General features: G+C 42.5%; 1 long non-coding RNA gene across 1 annotated transcript in view; it reads left to right on the top strand.

The window, feature by feature from the left end:
• Window positions 1-5692: 5692 nt before the first annotated feature.
• LOC134737619 (uncharacterized) overlaps window positions 5693-19108 on the top strand; it is a 91597-nt gene continuing 78181 nt past the window's right edge. The window contains exon 1 of the long non-coding RNA XR_010122694.1: window positions 5693-5828. This is a non-coding gene — a long non-coding RNA (uncharacterized LOC134737619). The remainder of the gene's footprint in view (window positions 5829-19108) is intronic.

The following is a 19108-nucleotide window of genomic DNA, read 5'->3' as shown; positions in this document are numbered from 1 at the left end:
AAGGAGGGAGCTTGTTTGGGAATAAAGCTAGCACAAAGCAGAGCAGAGAGGAGAGAGGGAGGGGACCGAGATTCCTGAATACTGCACTACCCCAAGTTTCTTCAGTGATGTGACCTAAAAACGTCCCTTTTCTGCTTATTCACCTTGACTTGGGTGTCTGTCACTTGCCACCCTAAGAATCCTGGCTAGTTTGGTCATGATTTCCCAATGACTGACATTGTGGCATGTTGACAAATTTGATGGCCACTGCAGGCACTAAGAGCTTGGGAGGATTCAGGGGGCAGAAGTAAAAGACAGCACTGGAGGTGGTAGTGGTAAGCCAATACAGCACCCTCTCTGACATTATTCTATTCAATAAATCTGGTCCTTTAAATTGGTTTAAAGGCAGCAAAAGTCTGGTAACTGGAGGACGGTGAAGCTCGTTTGTGAGCACGGGAGAAGTGGCCCCCTTGGAAGAGGGAACTCTCAGGAGTACCTGAGATCTTGAAAGAGGGGAGGGGTGGCTAAAATCAGAGACATGCAGTTTAATCTTTTTAACTTGCCTCATTTTACTCCCAGGATGGTGGTGTGTCTTAGAGAAACACCAGGGATGTAAGGGATGACCTACATAGAGATAATCTATCTTGTGTTGTTGCGGTGGTGATTAAATGAGATAATGGAAACATTATTCAGATGAGCTTGGAAGGACAGTGGGGTGAGTTATAGGAGGAATCAAGAAAAACTCTGTATTAGAATTCACCCTAGATAAATAGTAGAGGTGCATAGGTTTGTTTCAGGGGCATGAGACAGTCATAAGAGGGTGAGTGATGTTCAATACATCAGATATGTGTCACTTTTCCAACCCAACACTGAGAGGCTCTTGATTGGGTTTTCAGGAAATAAGTGCTGAGAATAGAGTGGAAGGAGGTCTTTCTGGCAAGGCTAGGAGACTAAGGCTAGCAGTGATAATGACAAGGTAGCTAGAGGTGGCTTTGGGGACAGCAGAAGTGGGGACAGCAAATATTCCTGATGGGGCAGAAGTCAAAGAGCAATAGAAGGCTTGTTCTTGTGCACATCTGATATTGTCTAGTGACTCCAAAGGGGTTAAATGACAGTGTAGGGAGAACAAATTCTGGCATTTTTTCTAGGAAGATTGGAACAATTTCTCTAGTAGAATTGGAGCTAGAGAAACACTGAATGTGCAGTTGCTTCTCCTCTTCTGATCCCTATAAACTAACTCTTACATTTTTGATTGACTATGCCTTAGCCTTTGCATAAATACTTTTCCCTCTGGCTGGCTTTCCTGGGTCCTGAAGCCCAGTGAATATTCATCACTGATGTATACACTAGGATTGCTTTAACCTAAGGGAAGGGGGGCCTGGACGTTCATGGTGGGTAGAATTTTTGGTGACTAAGGTAGTAAAATGGAAATGGTGGCAGTGAAGTATCTTTAGATGAGAGAACTTTGGGTGTCCTTAGCTTCCCCACCATTCTGTTCTGGCATACAAACACCCTTTGTCTTGTTCTTAGATCTGCAGCGTGATATGTCAAATGCCTCAACATGCCCATTTTGGAAACTTATGATATTTATTGCCAACTGGGAAACCAAATTCTTTTGGAATACATGCACACATTATGAGTCTCTCCTCAGGCAATGAAGTAGTGATTAAGTAGATACTTGCCTACAAAACACAGATGACACTTCAATCTTTGGAATCTTTGATTTCTGAAACCAACCTGTTAAAGAGAGAAAAGGTTCATGCCAGCCTCTGAGATCCTGAACTGCAACTTGAAAACCGACCCCTCTGAAATAGTCATAAATTCAAGCAATTCCAGGGGCAAGTTCAAGCCCATACTGAAACTATAGGTTTTGGTGACATGAGGTTCACGTTAACTATTTGAGCAGGTCTGTGGGGTTTTTATATGGTAACTGCATGGTTCAACAACCCACTTATGTGGATAACAGGACAGATGGCTGAATCTGGAACTCTCCTAAAATATCTGGTATGCTTGATTGTCATGGGGGGAGGTAATATCTAGGATGCAGTCCACATCCAGTATTCAGACAGGTACTGCGAAAGTGATGTTGCCATTTATTTCTGTGATCTGGCAAGAGCACAGGATGTGATATGCTGGGAGACATCTGAAGAGTTAAAAGGATCATGTTTCTTTCTTTCAAATTCAAGAGGTCAGATTATAAAGATGGCTATTCAATTGGTTGCCTGTGTCTGTGGATCTTATACCATTCAATTGTAAGTTCCAGAGATGGATGATTGTTTTTTGCATGTCTCAACTGAAGGACAGAGAGAGATTGAAAATCCAAAAGGTCCTCCTTTTCCTTGCTGAGGTGTGTTTATTTTTATACTTCTTCCAGGACAGCAGTTTTGCACAGTGCCTAGCACATAGCAAGACCTCCAAGAATGTTAGACCATGTTGTTAATATTACATGTCTTGGAGGCTAAGGCCCAAGTGGAGAAAATATGAGCATTGGAGTCTGAAACCCAGATCTGAATTTGGGCTTCACCCCTTACTTACTGTGTGACCTTGAGTAGATTACTTACCCATTTTGAGCTTCAGATCCTCGTTTTGTTTTACGGCCACAATTCCAGTCTCGTAGAGAGTGTACTTCCCTGAAAACAAATGGTAATTTTTACCCAAATAAGAGAGTCGTCAAAGCGAGAAGGGTGCAGGAAAGGAGCAGGAGAGAGTGCATGCTCGATTGAAACAAATGGTGGGTCCCGTGACCCTACTGAAATTTCACAAAGCCTTTCCTGACAAAAGTCCTGAAGTTGACAAATTGAGGATTACTGTGTCTTAAATTTCCTATAGATGTATATTCTCTTTACCATGTGTTCTGAAAAGTAAAGAGAGTCCTTTTTATTGATTTATCCTGAGTTGGAGATGGTGGGTGGGGTAGAAGGGTTGGATCAGGAAGTAGACTGGGCTAGTACCTACTCTTTGTGGGATGGAAAGTGCTTAACTATTTTGGAATATGTACATACAGGACATATTCCATGTTTTAAGCCTTCTCAGGATTAAAAATACTTTTCTTTCCTTGGCTAGGGTAATGTTGCTAAAAAATGACCAAGAAGCTGGTGAGAAGAGAGGTGGATAGGGTTTGGGAGGGTTGGAGGATGGAAGGAGATCCTTATATGAAAATTCATTTTATAGCCAGTAGAACCTTCCAATAGAGGGAAGGTAAAGTAGTTAACTTACCAAATGGGGTCCCTGGGGAGTTCCTTTAGGAAGCATGCTCCTTATTGCAATCCAAATTTATTTGTGAAAGTCTATTTTATGCCACTTTTTATATCCTACAAAAGTTAAAATTCCTACCTATCAATGTAGTAAATTTGGGGAATTGGGGGGAAAAAAGTATGTCTCTTAAAGATTTTGCTTCAAATGCTCTATTCTGGTCTGGTGCCACCCATGCTGGGAACCACACAGTATGATGGAAACTGGGAGTCAAGAGACCTGGAGTCCCTTCTAACTGTGCCTTTAATTTGCTCTGCAACCTTGGGTGCTTACTTTCCTTCTCTTGTACTCAGTTTTCCTATCTGCAGTACAAAGACCTTGACCAAGGGAATGTGGTTTGAAATTTTTAAAAAATTATTTATACGGGATACAAATGAATTCTTTCACTGATATGAACATTCATGGAGTTCAATACAAAAATGGTGAAAGTGGAGCCTCCAGCAGCTGCCCCATGTCTGTATTAGTGGACCCCAGGGTGTCCCTGATGAGCCCCCAGGGCTCTGCAGATATCAATATGAAAACCACAGAAGAGGATCTTCAACATCATGTTGAGCTTTGTTATTTCATAGACAAATGTCCCTTAATGAATACAGAGCCCTGAGGCAGACCAGAAAATGTTTGTGCATGAGGTGGGAGGGGTGAGGGACTTCCCTGGAGCCTGGTCAAGGCTGGCTGCTAAGCGAAAGCAGAGAGCAGTCATTCTCTTAACGCAGATGTATCTGAATGCAGAGGGGCCACAGAGTCACATGGATTCTTACAGCAGAGCAAAGGAAGTCCCCATCCAGGAAGGCTGTTGTGGAGGGGATCAGGTCCTCATGCTCTAGCTGCCATTTGGCTGGAGGTAGCCGGGGAATGGTCAGCTGGCTTGGGATCAGGGCATTCAAGAAAAATGCCTTTGGGTGCCCTTGCTTGACACTGTTCCTCTGGGTTCATTGAATCTGTACTTGGGCCATTTGGAATAAGCCAAACAGGCTTTGGGGTAAATGTGGACTGTATCCCCTTTCCCCAATGCCAGGACAAGTGCCACCCAGCCTTGGAAGTCCAGCTCCACCCCAAAGCCCTTCCTGACAATGGCTGCTCCTATGTTTGGCAGCTTTAGTCCACTTTTAGCCTGATCACCTGCTGAGTCCACCTGCAGGCCTTGGACTGACTTAGTTCCCAGACCAGTCCTGAGAAGGGTGGAGCAGTGCTTCACAAAGTGTGTGCCAAGGAACCCTGTTTCCATAGGAGATTAATGTGTGTTCAAGGTAAAAATAGATATTGTACCAAGTAAGCTTGGGAAATGGTGAGTTGAAGTTAAGCAGATTTCTTCATTATCGAACATCTCAGAGTTGAAACTTTAAGAGGCAGTCATATGGATTTTCGAAACATTTTTGTCTCAGGGAACCTTCCGCCTTTGCTTTATCCAGCATCTGTTCCATGGAATTCTTTTTGGGGATTGCTGGGACAGAGTGTTTAATCAATAGCCTCCACAATTCTATTCAGTGATGCTTAGAATTAACTTAGGCTTTTGTCTTTAGGAGTTGGTAGCTGAGTCGTGCGTTCATTGCTGAGTTTTTGCATTCATTGCTGAGTTTTTGTGTTCATTGCTGAGTTTTGCGTTCATTGTTGAGCTTTTGCGTTCATTGCTTAACCAACATTATTTGAGCATTGCAATTGTCAGGCCCTAGGTTGGTGTGAGACCACAGAAAAGAGTAAGTCACCCATCTCCTGCCCTGTGGAGTTCACAGAAGGCAGTCAAAAGCAAATACATAGCTGCAAACACAGATGGCAGACTCTGTGCTAGAGGTCCTCAGCCTGGTTGGAACATCTCCAGCACTGAGCACAGTGCCAGTGCCTGGGACACAGCGGGCAGTGGTATCAGCTCTGGTCACCTTCAACTCTGAGTTGGGAGCCGTAGGCAATGCTAAAATAGTAGTTGATACAAGTAAACAGTTTGTTTTTTCCTCCTGTGGTAGGCTGAATAATGGCCCTCAAAGATGTCCTTGTCCTAATTTTTGTAACCTGGGAATATGATTCCTTACATGGCAAAAGGGACTTTTCAGATGTGATTAAATTAAGGCTCTTGAAATGGGAGGATTATCTTGGATTATCCTCATGTCTCTGCTGTATCCTGATTGTCCTGATGTTCTCACAAGGGTCCTTAAAACAAGGATGCAGCAGGAGCCAGAGAGGAGAAGAGGCATGATGACGAAAGCAGAGATTGCAGGGATGTACTTGGAAGATAAAGCGAGAGGCCACAAGCTGAGGCACAAACGTGGCCACTAGAAATCAAAAGAGCCAAGGAAAAGGATTCTTCCTTCAGAGGAAACAGAAGGAACCAGCTCTGCCAACACCTAGGTTTAACCCCAAAAAACTGATTTTGCACTTCTAACCTCTAGAACTGGAAGAGATAAATATATGTTGTTTTAAGCCACTAAGTTTGTGGTAATTTGTTACAGCAGCAGCAGGAAATGAAGACACCCACCTAACACAATATCCAGAAGTAGGTGGCAGGAGGAACGTGCAGCTGCTTGAGCAAGTCGTCCAGGATCCAGCTCTTCCAGATTCCTGCGGCACCATCCTCCACACGTGGCATTCTTCCTCATGATTATAAGGTGGGTGCTACATCTCCAGGCGTCACGTCCATACTCCATGCTGAAAGGAGAAAAGGGCTAAGGCTTTTTCCTTGGAAGCCTCCCCACCCCCTCTTTTTTTTTTACATTCAAGGAAAGATGCCATTTCTAGAGATATCTGCCTAGGTAGCCTCTACTTGCAAAGAAGGCTGTGAAGGTGATTTTTTTTTGTTGGTGCATGTTACTTTCCTGACCAAACTGGGATTCAGTTGGTAAGGAAGAAGGTGATAAAGGACATTGGGAAGGCAGATATCCTAGTATCTGTGACCATCCTAGTGTCCGAATGCTCAATAAATATCTGTTAGAGGACTAAATGAATTATGGAAGGAGGGAAAACTGGAGTCAAGTTGTAGATCTGTTAGCCCAGGTGAGGAAGTGGGGGACCCTGAGCTAAGGCAGGGATATAGGGGTAGGTAGATTGGAAGGGATGTGAGAGATAATTCAGATCCACGGGGCTTGGTGACTGAGTGGAGAATCAGTGATGACACCCACCTTTCTAACTCAGGCAGCTTACTAGATGGGGGTGCAGTTTACCAGGAAATGGAATACAGGGTGGTTTTGGATCTTCTGAGTTCAAGGTGTCTGTGGTTCAGTCCTCTTAACCTCCCTCCCCTGCCTGCTTCTCAAGGCTGTTTGCTCAGGACCAGCAATTTGCCAGGGGCGATCTGTCTGTGTGCAGCTGCAGCCACAGGGTGACACTTCTTTTGTTTTCTCTTTTTATCCCTTTCCTGTCTGGGCTGAATTGAGCCATGTTGTAAACATTTTTACGGTCAAAGCATCTTGGCAGCATCCTTCAAGCTCCAGCCTGGTGCCTCCGCTCTGTGACTCACTGGCAAAGATCTTGCTGCATAGGATAAGTTTGTTTTTTTCAGGGGGATTGGAATGGGGTGGAAGGAAGAGCCTCCGGTTACGGTGCTCCTAATGACTTAGTCACAGCCTGGAGTTCTCTGTTTCAGACTGCTATTTTCCATCTGTACAACTGGCCATTCAGGTACCTACTTCTTCTAAAATTACGACCAAGGCTGCTGTATCTCTGTCAATGTTGGGCCCTACAGCTCTCCATATGGGGTCAGCCTTTAGAGCTAACTGTCTCAATCCGTTTTGTTCTTGGATGAGTGGTTTGAGTCTTGCCTTAGGTGGCACAGACTGTGAGAGCTCATGGATGTCCGTAGTCTTCCTGGATACCTGGCTAGACTGCATTCCTCAGCCTCCCCTGCAGTTAGGAATGGCTGTGTGACTGAATATTGAGTGCTAGTGGAAAGAAGTGTTCCACTTCTGGGCTGGGCCGTGAAAGCCCCCTGTGTGGTCCTGCAGGAGAGATCCAGAAGTCTCTGCAGCCCTAGGGGAATTGTGGAGTAACAGATGGGAAAAGCCTGGGCCTCTGAATCACTGTACAAAAGGCTACCTGCTGGGCACCCGGGAGCCAGCCAGAGCAGAGGCATTCCTTCCACTCCTCCTGGAACTCTGTATTTTTGGAATTATCTCAAGGACTACGGTCACTGCCACCCAGATTAGTGTTTGGTGATAGAACTTATCTTAGGCTCTTTACATTTTTATACAATTTTTATCTTTGCTTGTGTTGTTTCTACCTTTACATTGAACATCCTTTGAAAGCAGGCATTATATCACATAATTTTATTTATTCAGAACAACAAACAGTGCTGAGTAGACAGCAGGCACTGACAAAACTTGTACTTTAAGAATTAGAGGGCCAGATGTGGTGGCTCACACCTGTAATCCCAGCACTTTGTGTGGGTGGAGCACCTGAGGTCAGAAGTTCAAGATCAGCCTGGCCAACATGGTGAAACACCATCACTACTAAAAATACAAAAATTAGCTGGGCATGGTGGTGGGCGCCTGTAATCCCAGCTACTTGGGAGGCTGAGATGGGAGAATTGCTTGAACCTAGAAGGCAGAGGTTGCAGTGAGCCGAGATTGAGTCATTGCACTCCAGCCTGGCCAATGAGCGAACATCCATTTCAAAAAAATAAAAAAAAAAAGAATTAGATATGTTTAAGAATTACAGCACCATTTCTGCTCAGTCCTAACACCATTAGGGGATATGTAAGCAGCAATAAAAATATAAAATACAGTCCAGTATCCCTCCCAGAGCACACAACAGTTTCTCACTGATTGTTCAGAGCTTTTGTAGCTTTCAGCTTACATATATTAGATGCTAATATGATTATCGTATGTATTGAGCACTAACAATTTTCCAAACACTATGCTGAAAGCTTTATTAAATTATCTCTTCACACACCAGGGCCTTTCAGGGGGTGAGGGGCAAGGGGAGGGGAGAGTATTAGGACAAATACCTAAGGCATGCGGGGCTTAAAACCTAGATGATGGGTTGATATGTGCAGCAAACCACCATGACACATGTATACCTATGTAACAAACCTGCATGTTCTCCACATGTATCTCAGAACATAAAGTAAAAAATTTTTTTAAAATCTCCTTTAATACTCATAACAACTGTAAGTACTATTATTTTTCCCACTTTGACATGAGAAAATTGCTTCTAAGAGAGGTTGAGTAATATACTTCAAGCCACTGAAGTATAATAAGCATAAGATCTGCTTTTCAAACAGAGCCCTGATTCCAAAGACCCAGCATTATATAACAATTTCCTGCCTCATTCTTTCCCACACTCAATCTCTTGAGTGGTCCAGGGCCCTGTGGGATTTGCCATGCCTGCTTTGTCAGGGTAGGCATCTGGCCCTACCTATATTCAATGCCCGGGGACCCCACCCCGCCTACTCAGAGCTGTAACTGACTCTTCAGATTTCGCGTGCCTGTGTATGCCAGACAGACGTGAAACCTTCAGTTGGGCAGATTAGCATCTCAGACTCAAATCAGGCCCCACATCTCGCCTCAGACACGTCCAACTCCCAGGCTGCTCCCGGTGCTAAGGTGGGACCGGCAGGGAGCCAGACAGGAGCACAATGTTCTCTGCCCGTCAGACATTGTCTGACACCTGTGTGGGATTATGGGGTGAGCCTCCAGGCTCCAAGGGACACTCCCTCAGCATGGAATGACAATGAATTCAGCGAATTGTTAGAACTTCAAGCAAGGAAGAGAAATCTAACAGGCATTTCTGAGACCTATGATGATCTGTGCTCTAAAGGGGATGCCAGTGGAGAAGTTAGCCCAAAGTCCCCAAAGTTAAAAAACACAAAGGCTTCGACAGCTGCAAGGCCCCAGCTCATCCCAGTGCCTCCTCTGGAGCCTTTTGTTTGGGGCCAGCCCTGTTTCTTTTCATAGATTCTTGCAGGGGTTTTTCAAGATGATGATAAAAGTAATGCTGACGGGCAATATTTCTTGAGCCTTTACTAGTACTCTGCTAAACATTTGATGTAAGCATGTCACATTTAATATAGCAAGCCTAGGAAGAAGAAGGTGCCATTTTTATCTTTCTTACAAATGAGGAAACTGAGAGGCAGGAAAGAATTGTCCGTACTCATATAGCTTGGGGGTTGTGAGGCTGGAGTTCCAGCCAAAATTTCTCTAACTATTTACTAGCATTGGCTCAAGTGCCCAGTGAGCAGTTAATTATGGCAGTAGCTTGGCCTAAGAGAGGGAGCACAGCTTCAAAGTTACCTAGATTGGGATTCAAACCCTAGCCCCACCACATCCCAGCTATGAGTTCCCAGGCAAGTTAGCTCAGCCTCCTCAAGCCTCTCAGTTCCTGAGCTGTGAAATAAAAATGACAACAGTAACCTCCAAGAGTTGTGAAGATTACTGAGAGAATGTAGGGCATATGGTAGGTGCTGAGCACGTAAATGTAGCTGTAAGTATTACATTTTCCTAAGGGCAACTTCTCTGTATGATCTAGTACTTGTATATTCTGTTGCTAATCCATTCATTTACTCTTTGATTTATTCATCATGCGTTTACCGAGCACCTATTAACATTCTAGAGATTGCTGAGGATGCATCCTGTTTGCTGACCAGGACTTTCAGTTAGGATTGTGTAAGTCCACACTTATCAGAAACCCAACTACAGTGGTTTTCCCAAAGAGAGGGTTATTTTTCAACCATGGTCAGAAGTTTGGGGTCAGAGAGTTTGAAGCCGGGTGTAGTGCCTCCATGATTCCATCTGAGCCCCAGCCACCTTTATCCCTCTGCTGCTCCAGCCTTGATGAAGAGCTTTCATCCTCTTGGTCACCTGTGGCTATCAGACGGGCTGTTCTACTTCCAGTTCTTTGGCCACACTCCAGGAAGAAAGAAGAAAGGAATCAGGAAAGAAGACATGCTTATTTATGTCAGAAGAAAGAAACATTCCGAGATATCCCCAACATACTCCTGCTTATGTATCGCTGGCCAGAATTATATCACACGGTCACCTCTAGCTTCAATCAACAACATCGAGGTTCTTTTGGTAAAGAAAAAGGAGAGCATAGTTGTTGCAAGTAGTACAGCACCAGCTCAGATTCTGTTGAATATTAAGTGTCTTTAAAGCAAGCCTTGGCAATTTGCCAAGCATTGTTGGTACTTTCACTTGTTACTGGGTTTAAGCTCCCTAGATTCGCACAACAACCACATGAGGGAGGTAGGTACTCCCCTCCCCATGCTCCATTTCTCACGCTTCTCATTCCCACTGGCGGCAGGTTCTCTGGGAAACCCAGGGCTTTGGCCTTGACCTTGTGCATGTTACAGGGCAGGCAGGTGGGGCTAGCCTAGTCTCCTTCCTTCATTTCCCCTCTCAGCTGTGCAAGTGCAGAGTGCTGGGGGAGGAGACGAGGTAGGGCATGGAGGAACACAGTGGAGTATACGGTTGGCAAAGGCGTGAAGGTCCTTGCAGGCAATGGCTGAGATCATAGGCTTTGGGGCTTGAATCCTGGCTCTGTCATGATTCCTGTGATCTTGGCAAGTTGGCGACCTCAAAAATACAGATAATGGGAGTGACAATTTAAATACATTAACACATGAAAAGATCCCAGCATAAAGTGAGCGTATGAGCAATTATTTTATCAGGGAACATAGATTATATCCTAAATATAATGTTATAAAGTGGGGTTGGTAAACTACAATCAAAGGGCCAGATCTGACTCGCAATCTGTATTTGTAAATAAATATTTATTTGAACACATTCATGCCTATTCTTTTACATATTGTCTGTGGCTGCTTTTGTACTATCATGGCAGAGTTGAATAGTCATGACAGAGACTGTATGCCCTGCAAAACCTACAATATTTATTATCTTATTTACAAAAGAAGTTTTTGAAATCCTGTTACACTAGAACACACATTGTTAGTTTAACTTTAAAAATCAAAGAGCCTGAGAGTCAAAATTTAGTTTTTCTGCTTACCACTTATGTGAGCTTGGGCCAGTGACTTAGCCTTTTCAAAGACCATATTCTTCAACTGCAAAATCGGGAATAATAATGTATTCTTTTAAGGGATGTCATAGGGATTAAGTATAATAGAATTGGATCACCTGGTCCTCAGGAGGTACTCAATAAATAGAGCCTATTCTTTTCATTATTGTGGAGGTATTTTTAAGCAGAGTTTGGAGTGATCAGATGTGCATTTTAGAAAAAAAAAAAAAAAAGAAAGAAAACCTTGGAAGCTGTGTTTGTGTGCTAGGGCTACTGTAACAAAGCACCATGAACTGATGGCTTAAACAACGGAGTCCTGGCCTCAGAGTCCCAGATGCCAGAAGTCTGAGATTGAGGTGTTATCAGAGTTGGTTTCTTCTGAGTGCTGTGAATCTATTCCATGCCTCTCCTGTAACTTTTGGTACTTTTATGGTAATCTTCGGCTTTCTTTGGCTTGTAGGCAAATCACCCAATCTTAGCCTTCATGTTCACACAGATTCTTCCTTTGTGCATGTCTATCTATGTCCAAACAGCCCTTTTGCATAAGGATTCAGTCATAGTGGATTAGGATCCACCCTAATGACCTCATCTTAACTTGATCACCTGCAAAAATCTGATTTCCAAATAAGGTCACATTCAAAGGTACTAGGGGTTAGGACTTCAACATCTTTTGGGAGACACAATTTGACCCCTAATAGAGGCTGTGAGGGGCTATCTCAGCATGCACAAAACTAGTGGTTGGATGACCATAAAGAGGCTTTTTGGATAATTGAGAGGTGGTTAGATGAGAGAATGATAGGAAAAGCCTTGGGAATTAGGGTCATGATAGAACTTAGTGATTATGTGTGGAGAAGGAGAAGAGGAAGAGTTAACAATGACACCGAGACTTCTCACTTAGCCAAAGTGTGGATGGACTAAGACATTATTGAAATTGGAAGGAGGCACTTGTTTGGAAAGAAATGGTGGGTTTATTAAATAAGAGTGTGGTTATGTGGAGGAAATTCCAGTGAAGAGTAGGCAAAAGAAAATAACATTTACGGAACATGTTGTATGCTATGTATCAGCCCCGAGTAATAAATGGTAACTTACTGTCAGCGAGGCATGATTAGAAACTCTTCGTGGAGACAGGAAGTCACCCAGAGCTAGAGTGGACTGGACTTTGGGAGGGCTGGATGTCAGGAGACTGGTAGGATGTCTTTTGACATCATGTTCCTGAACTTGCCTTTAATAACCATATTTAGGCATTAACCCTACTTCTTTCTCAAGAAATGTCATTCTGCACTTGTCAGGAACTGCCCTCATTCCTGACCAAACGCTTCCTGTTCTGCCAGGTGATCACACCTGCTGGTGTCAGGCCAGCTCCACGTGCTGATGGTTCCTGCCCAGGCAGAAAACATATTGGAAGCTTCCTGGTTAAGGAATACTTTTCTTCTTACATAAAAGCCCAGTCTCTCATTTCTCAGCATCCCTGTCTGTGCCATTGGGATAAAAAATTCCCACTTCACAGAGTAATATTCAGGATGAAATGAGACAATGTAGGCCAAGCCTTAGCATAGAGCAGAGCACATCGTAAGTTATTGAACACACATTAGCTTCTCTTACTGCTGTTGGTATTCTTGTTGTTTTACCTGGAGCCTTGTGTTTATTCTCTTTTGCTACTTGGATTCCTCCTCCACAGTGCTACCAGAATGACCTTCCTTAAAAATCAAGTCTAAGGGACTCTTTCCTTCTGATTGCTCCCCAGTGTCTAAAGGTTAAGCTCCAGTGAGTGCAGCCTAGAAGTCCTCCTCTCTCCCTAGTCTCACCCCACCACATACCTCCCAACACCATCTGTTCCATCCCCACGGGATGTTTGGCTCTCCTGTGGACACATCAAGGCCTGTCACCTCTCTGTGTCCTCTTCCACTCTCTTCTCACTGTGTTTTTTACCTGGTAAACTTCAAGTTACCTGGTAATCCTTCAAGACTCAGAACAACCATGGCCCCTCAACCCTCAAGGTCAACTTCAGCTACTGTCAGGCAGAGTGATAGTGTCCACCTTCTAATATCCGTATGTTTTTTACTTCTCATTATTGAAATAGTCCTAGCCATATGACACTGTAATTATCTGGTCGCCTGTCTGAAACTAGCAACTTGAGCACAGGATGGATTTTATTCGTATGTAGTAAGCCCTCAGGATTCTTTGAGATTTGTGCAGCTGTGCCATCTGTGATATGGTTTGGCTGTGTCCCCATTCAAATCTCATCTTGAATTGTAGCTCCCATAATCCCCACATGTCATGGGATGGACCCCATGGGAAGTAGCTGAATCTTGGGGGTGGGTTTTTCCCATGCTGTTCTCATGATAGTGAATAAATCTCAGGAGATCTGATGGTTTTATAAAGGGCAGTTGCCCTGCACATGCTCTCTTGCCTGCCACCATGTGATATGTGCTTTTGCTCCTCCTTTGCCTGTCGGCATGATTTTGAGTCCTCCCCAGCTATGTGGAACTGTGAGTCCATTAAACCTCTTTTTCTTTATAAATTACCCGGTCTTAGGTATTTCTTTATTAGCAGTGTGAGAAGGACCTAATACAGGCTTCCATGTCTGTTGTGAACTCTTCTGTTCAATCTTTTTTTCATTGAGTAGTTCATAAAATACGGGTATAACGGATGGCTCGAACACTCAGCCTGCCCTCATGGAGCCCACAATTTAAATTCTAATTACTTTTCCATCTCTCATATAATTCAATAACTAAAATAATTTTCCATTTTTACTTTTCAGAGTTTGTATTATCAAAATGATAGTTTCTTCTTTCATTTTCCAATGGTAAAGTTACCTTATAATATTGAATTTATTTTTCCAAGCGACAAATGCCACCCTAGAGTTATAGTCTTTTTCTCTTCACCAAAATGTTCTTATTTAAATTTTAACTTTCAGAAATGTAAGTCAAACATATATTCATAATTTAAAAAGCTAAGTAACATTACAAGTCTCTTAATGAATCAAAGGAAACCTTTTCTCCACTCTTCTCTGCTCGAGCCTCTTTCCCTAAGCTTTTCAAAATTTTTAGCTGTTTCACCTTGTTTTTCTAAGTATTATGTTTATACTGCTGTTCTTGACTGATCTCTTTTGGGTACTATCTGGACTTCTATTAAGGAAGATGAAGATTTAGTGCTCTTGTCTAAGCCTATGTCTTCACTTGCTCTGACTCCTTTCTCTCAGCATAGTTATGGGAGAATGCACACTAACTAAGGAAATACTCAATGTTTTACACTTATGCCAGCTATTAAGCTCAGCTCCAAACCCATCTTCTTATACTCTGCTCTGTGATGCTGTGCTGGGACTCTGCAAACTACGTTTTCTTTCTTCTCAGCTGGCTTCGTGGAAGGAGATGGAAAGTAGAAGGAAGGGGAAAAGGACTTCTTTCTCTTTCTTGCTGTTCCTACCAGAATCACACTAGCAGTTGGTTTAAGCCTCCAACTTCCTTTGGCACCAGTGTTTCAGAGGTATCAGCACCAGCCAAGTGTCAATCTCTTTTCCTAGCTCCGTGGAGGTCTTCTTCTGAAGGTCTCTTGCTTCTGTAAGTCCAACTACTTGTTGACTTAGTTGTTCAGCACTATTTACTAAAAAGCCTATTTTTGCACCAGCAATTTGAGAGGCTACATTTATCATATACTCATTTTCCATTGGTACTTGGGTCTAATTTTTGGTTTTCAGTTCTATTCAGTTGGTCTATTTGGCAATTCACGTGTTAGTACTACATTGTTTTACTTATATTTCAGTGTCTGTTAGGGTTAGTTTCCCTTGAAGTATTCCTTCTTTACTATTTCCCCAACTGTTTTTCCATGTGAACTTTTCTAGTCGTACGTGTGTGGACAATTCTGTTAAGGTTGGTAGCAAAGAATTACAATCTTTGGAGTCATTTCTCTGTATCACTGCCACAAGTGGCACACAATAAAAGCTCTTCTTTTTGATGAAAGCTACTCATCAATGGGTTTACATGGCTGGGGAATCCAGGCTGGCCTATCCCACTCTGCTGTGCCTGTGGTAAACAACTCACAACTGCAGCAATAGCTTCAGCAAAATGTGACTTTGAACTACAAATGACAGCTATTAGACAAGGACAGGGCTGAGGATTTTAAATGGCCACTGGAATATGAAAGCAAACAGGGTAAACCCTTAGCTAAAACATCACATTCAGGTTCAGGAAGCAAGTTACTTAGCAGGATAACTTATTGCTCCCCCCAAAATAAGTCACACAGTGAGTGAAAACCTAATGATGCTAGTAAAATTAAAATTAATAAAATGATAGAACAAAATGTAGGAGGAGAAATTGAAAAGTTTCCACTTTGAAGCCGTTTGATTAGTCAACATATTGATGTTGTGGCAGGTGATGATGATGAGGTTTGTGTAATAAGCTGAAAAACAATCGCTTCTCTGTTTTGTCTGATGAATCAACGGATTTCATCAATAAATGCCATGATGTGGCATTTGGTATTTGTACGATTTGTAAATGATGGTGTATTTACAGAAAAGGTATTAAAGAAACCTTTTCTGTTACCAAAAAAAATTTGCCCCAAACAAGTAAAAGCCATCTATAGTGAGTGTCTTATCTTTATATCTAGAGACACAAAGTCTGTCTTTGCGGAACTGTGTATTGCTGGTGGCTCATTGGTGATTGGCTCCATGAAAAGTTTAACCTCTCTTGTAAGGAAAAAAAAACAACCCTGCCACTATCACAACACACTCCTTTTTTCAGAGAGATGCTAATGGCAAAAACTCTTGGAGATGATATGAATCCAAATAATGGTATAAAAATGATTAGCTTAAAAAGCAAAGACCAATTTACTCAAGAATGTTTAAACCATTATGGAAGCCTGAACAAAGATCACGTACAGTCTCCTGCTACATAAAGAAATTTAGTGGCTTAGAAGAGGGAGGGTTATCAACAGGTAGTAAAGCTGACAGGTGAACTGAAGGGGTACTTTCAAGAAGATAGCAAGAATTGCTGAGACTTTTGAAGGTGAAGAATGACTGCAGAGATTAGCCTACCTAGAAGACATTTTTCATCACGTGCACCAGGGAAACAAGTCCGTGCAAAGGATTAGAAAGAATGTTTTGACTTCAAGTGACAAGATTCTTGGAAAAAATGATGTTGCAAAAGGAAATCTTGACATATTTTTATTGCTGCTAGAGGAAGGATATCTACAAGCCTCAAGTCTTATTATAAACCACCTAGAAGATCTGCAGTAGCAAAGTGAAGAGTATTATCCCTCCCTTTTGACACACGTGTATGATGGAGTGAGGGATCCTCTTTCTCCATCTTCTGCTCAGCCTGAGAACTCTCGACTGTGAGAGAAGAGGAAGAATTTGGTGAGGCACAGTCAGATTGTATGCTGGAGATGAGGTTTACTGATCTGCCCCTCCTCAAGTTCTGGGTTCTGTGAAGAAGAGTCTCGTCTTCCAAAGATACTCTTGCAAGAAAAGCAAGGGCATTTTTGCTGCAGTTTTCAGCTTCCTACATGTGTGATTAAGCTTTTCCTTGTTTAGCATGCACCAAGAGCAAGGACAGAACTTCTCTCACTTAAGATGGAAATAAAATCTGTATGTGCTTATTTCAAGTTTAACCAAGAATTGAGTAATTGTGCTAAAAAAAAAAGCACAAATCTCACATTAAAAAGGTAAATGTTAGTTTTTATGTCAGAATAACATTGTTAATACACACACAAGCCTATATGAAAGCAGGAAACTAACGCATGTCTGTAATCATTTTGAGACAGCCAGGCCTACAGTTAAGCCCAATTATGTTAATAAGAAAATTTTTTTTTAAGAATCATATAAATTGTCCTAGGCCATATTTTTATTCACGTTGCTTTAGTTTGTGATTTCAATAGCTTTACTATTCAACAAAGTGTCAATACATTTTCAGGTTGTAAATACACATGTCACAATATAATGTACAACCTTTATTTAAAATATATCAAGCTATCTTAAGAGAAATTAAATTCCATTTTTTCTTAAGCCAATTATTTAACAGAAATGTATTGCATTCTCTTTATGAATTTTAAAGATGTATAGAAAGGAAAGAATGAGTAATTTCAAAACATGTAAGTTAAGTGTAGTTGCTTATTTTGCTCTGTAAAGTTTGGCTTAAAAAAGGTTTTAAATAAGGGGTAAAAACCTACTCTTGCACAGGCTGTGTATTACATAACATTCACCTCTTGTACAGTAGATATTTAAGACTTTAGTCCTAGTTAAAGAAGTTTTCTTAAAAATTAAATAGGAAGGTTAAAAAAAGGAATGTGGGGGATGAAACTTTATTCTACCTGCATACTTGGCCTGCATTAGGGTTCATATTCTTTATAGGGAGCGGGAAACCACAGAAAAAAATTAGGCTAATTGATAAGCAAAAGAGAGTGACAGATGATATTCTCTGCTCAAAAGAGCATTGACAAATTATTACTGGAATATGATATCTACAAGTTACTGGTTATGCTAATATACCAGGAGCTGTATATAATATTTAGGTTCCTTGAGACCTTAAGATTATTTCAAGGGTTGGAAAGGCTAGTCTAGAGATTCTCTGGGTTCAGTTTCACAGGAGACCCACTTATCTTATCCTGGATCCAGGGTATCCAAGTGATGTGGGGGACTATGGTGTTGAGGCTCCTATGATATAGATGCTCCGCCAGCCCCCCGTTTTCAGCCTAGGCTCACCTCCCACCTCCTGTGGTATCTGCTGCTCCACTTCCTGAGATATTCCAAGGCTGTCAGTTATGAATTAGCTTACCTCCCATTGGCTGCTGCCTCTGCCATTGCTTGGTCTTCCATAATTCAGTCTGGGTGGGCAGTCCTGGGAGAGAACCACTAAATTGGGTGATGCACTATGATTCAGTTATTTCTCATGCATTCTCAGACAGTGCTGGTCTTCAGCTCGCCCCACTCTTCCCATTCCCTCTTCTCAGACTTTGCGCTTTCCCAGCTTCCTGAGTCCATACCATCCCCTCATCTCCCCTAGTCCCCAGCCAACCCAGCCAGTGCCCTGTTATTTATTTATGGAGTGGCTCATCTTATTTGAGGGTGACCCAGGTTCCTTCCATCTATGAATCCTTATTTGCCAGTTGTCCTGTTACAAGCCCTGGGTAAGTTATATTAATAGACAGTGACTCATAGCACCGCACAATAATATAACCACCAGAGCCACTTAAGAGGGATGATATGAAAGCACTGATTCCACGTGGTCTGGGTCATATAATCAAGACAGCTACCTTTAGGTGGTGGTGATGATGATAGGGGATCTAGTCTATTATTTTCTGGTCCCTTTGTAGAGTCTATTTATTTAAGCCTCTCTTGCCTCTATGAAGTGGGTATTTTCTATTTTGCATATGAGGAAAAAGATCTCCGAAGTGTTAGCCGACTTGCATCAGGTCATAGCTGACTTGCATCAGCCAAGGCTGGAAGGGAAGTCTCTCTGATGCCCAAGCCCATGTTTTCCCACTGTCTGTTGCCCCAACTTTGACTATTTTCTGAGCAGCTTCAAGCAGGAAGAAGGAGATTTTTTTGCCCACCTGACTTAGAGTTTCTGAATGTTGTTGGCAATTTCTATTTCCAAATGTACTCAATCGAATCCTCCCTTTATAGATGCTCATTGGCTCACGAGGAATTGGCTATAGTTTTGCTCACCTCTGCCAACCTCTTCCGTGTTGCCCCAGTAAGAAAGAACTGCCAGTGTTTGTACCATACATGGACCTAATTAGTAGCTTTAATCAACTAGTACAAAGAGTGCCTTCCCTTTCCTGCTCTCGAGATTTCCAAATGTGCCTGCAGGATGGTTGCCTGTGATGCCTGGTGGTGCTCCCACCAAGATGGGTTCCAGCTTATTATGCTCCTCATCAGCTCACATGCCTGTGTCTCATGGCACTTGGTTCTAGCTGGGATGTTTTTGTTCCTCGAGGAGTCCAG

The sequence above is a fragment of the Pongo pygmaeus genome, chromosome 10 (genome assembly GCF_028885625.2).
Source record: "Pongo pygmaeus isolate AG05252 chromosome 10, NHGRI_mPonPyg2-v2.0_pri, whole genome shotgun sequence".
Taxonomy (NCBI): domain Eukaryota; kingdom Metazoa; phylum Chordata; class Mammalia; order Primates; family Hominidae; genus Pongo; species Pongo pygmaeus.
Note: the sequence above shows the minus strand (reverse complement) of the source record. Positions and strands in the feature narration are given on the sequence as shown.